General features: G+C 40.0%; 3 non-coding genes across 3 annotated transcripts; all 3 read right to left on the bottom strand.

The window, feature by feature from the left end:
* Nucleotides 1-628: 628 nt before the first annotated feature.
* On the bottom strand, nucleotides 629-747 carry LOC128000784 (5S ribosomal RNA). The gene has a single exon (XR_008173560.1). It is a non-coding gene; the product is annotated as a 5S ribosomal RNA (ribosomal RNA).
* A 363-nt stretch (nucleotides 748-1,110) lies between these two features.
* Nucleotides 1,111-1,229, bottom strand: LOC128003762 (5S ribosomal RNA). The gene has a single exon (XR_008176480.1). It is a non-coding gene; the product is annotated as a 5S ribosomal RNA (ribosomal RNA).
* A 221-nt stretch (nucleotides 1,230-1,450) lies between these two features.
* Nucleotides 1,451-1,569, bottom strand: LOC127996570 (5S ribosomal RNA). The gene has a single exon (XR_008169471.1). It is a non-coding gene; the product is annotated as a 5S ribosomal RNA (ribosomal RNA).
* Nucleotides 1,570-2,500: the final 931 nt, after the last annotated feature.

Below are 2,500 nucleotides of genomic sequence, written 5' to 3'. Positions count from 1 at the left end.
ACTGCCTTTAACTATCATTTTGCATTATTGAGACACTGTTTTCCAAATGAATGTTGTTCAGTGCTTTGACGCAATGTATTTTGTTTAAAGCACTATATAAATAAAGGTGATTGATTGATTGATTGAAGAGAGGGCTATTTAAAGAACAGCCAATCTTATCGCCAGTACATTATATAAGTAGGAAAGAAAACCCAAAAGCTTAAAGCACCTGGTATTCCTAGGCAGTCTCTCATACAAGTACTAACCAGACCTAAACCTGCTAAGATTCAGAGATCGGGCATTGACTCTTTTTTTTTTTTTTTTTTTTTTTTTTTTAAATGAAAGATTATTATATAATTCGTGAAATTTTCCAAAAAGATTAAAGCACCTGGTATTCCCAGGCAGTCTCCCATCCATGTACTAACCAGGCCCAAACCTGCAAATATTCAGAGATCGGGCATTGACTCTATTTTTTGGCAAAATTATTATATACTAAGTGAAAAATGTCCAAAAAGCTTACAGCACCTGGTATTCCCAGGCAGTCTCCCATCCATGTACTAACCAGGCCCAAACCTGCTAATATTCAGAGATTGGCATTGACTCTATTTTTTGGCAAAATTATTATATACTAAGTGAAAAATTTCCAAAAAGCTTACAGCACCTGGTATTCCCAGGCGGTCTCCCATCCAAGTACTAACCAGGCCCAAACCTGCTTAGCTTCCGAGATCAGACGAGATCAGGCATAGCCAGGATGGTATGGCCGTAAGCGAAGTCTGCTGCAAAGAGAGGGCTATTTAAAGACCAGCCAATCTTATCGCCAGTACATTATATAAGTAGGAATGAAAACCCAAAAGCTTAAAGCACCTGGTATTCCTAGGCAGTCTCTCATCAAAGTACTAATCAGACCTAAACCTGCTAAGATTCAGAGATCGGGCATTGACTCTTTTTTTTTTTTTATGAAAGATTATTATATAATTTGTGAAATTTTCCAAAAAGATTAAAACACCTGGTATTCCCAGGCAGTCTCCCATCCATGTACTAAGCAGGCCCAAACCTGCTAATATTCAGAGATCAGGCATTGACTCTATTTTTTGGCAAAATTATTATATACTAAGTGAAAAATGTCCAAAAAGCTTACAGCACCTGGTATTCCCAGGCGGTCTCCCATCCAAGTACTAACCAGGACCAAACCTGCTTAGCTTCCGAGATCAGACGAGATTGGGCATAGCCAGGTTGGTATGGCCGTAAGCGAAGTCTGCTGCAAAGAGAGGGCTATTTAAAGACCAGCCGATCTTATCGCCAGTACATTATATAAGTAGGAAAGAAAACCCAAAAGCTTAAAGCACCTGGTATTCCCAGGCAGTCTCTCATCAAAGTACTAACCAGACCTAAACCTGCTAAGATTCAGAGATCGGGCATTGACTCTATTTTTTGGCAAAATTATTATAAACTAAGTGAAAAATGTCCAAAAAGTTTACAGCACCTGGTATTCCCAGGCGGTCTCCCATCAAAGTACTAACCAGGCCCAAACCTGCTTAGCTTCCGAGATCGGACGAGATCGGGCATAGCCAGGTTGGTATGGCCGTAAGCGAAGTCTGTTGCAAAGAGAGGGCTATTTAAAGACCAGCCAATCTTATCGCCAGTACATTATATAAGTAGGAAAGAAAGCCCAAAAGCTTAAAGCACCTGGTATTCCTAGGCAGTCTCTCATCAAAGTACTAACCAGACCTAAACCTGCTAAGATTCAGAGATCGGGCATTGACTCTTTTTTTTTTTTAATGAAAGATTATTATATAATTCGTGAAATTTTCCAAAAAGATTAAAGCACCTGGTATTCCCAGGCTGTCTCCCATCCATGTACTAACCAGGCCCAAACCTGCAAATATTCAGAGATCGGGCATTGACTTTTTTTTGGCAAAATTATTATATACTAAGTGAAAAATGTCCAAAAAGCTTACAGCACCTGGTATTCAATCAATCAATCAATCACCTTTATTTATATAGTGCTTTAAACAAAATACATTGCGTCAAAGCACTGAACAACATTCATTAGGAAAACAGTGTCTTAATAATGCAAAATTATAATTAAAGGCAGTATATTCCCAGGCAGTCTCCCATCCATGTACTAAACAGGCCCAAACCTGCTAATATTCAGAGATCAGGCACTGACTCTATTTTTTGGCAAAATTATTATATACTAAGTGAAAAATGTCCAAAAAGCACCTAGAAAGGACCTCTACTGCCCTGAAAGACAGCGGAGACCAGGACAACTAGAGCCCCAGATACAGATCCCCTGTAAAGACCTTGTCTCAGAGGAGCACCAGGACAAGACCACAGGAAACAGATGATTCTTCTGCACAATCTGACTTTGCTGCAGCCTGGAATTGAACTAATGGTTTTCGTCTGGTCAGAGGAGAACTGACCCCCCAACTGAGCCTGGTTTCTCCCAAGGTTTTTTTCTCCATTCTGTCACCGATGGAGTTTCGGTTCCTTGCCGCTGTCGCCTCTGGCTTGCTTAGTT

Source organism: Carassius gibelio, chromosome B22 (assembly GCF_023724105.1).
Source record: "Carassius gibelio isolate Cgi1373 ecotype wild population from Czech Republic chromosome B22, carGib1.2-hapl.c, whole genome shotgun sequence".
NCBI lineage: Eukaryota > Metazoa > Chordata > Actinopteri > Cypriniformes > Cyprinidae > Carassius > Carassius gibelio.
Note: the sequence above shows the minus strand (reverse complement) of the source record. Positions and strands in the feature narration are given on the sequence as shown.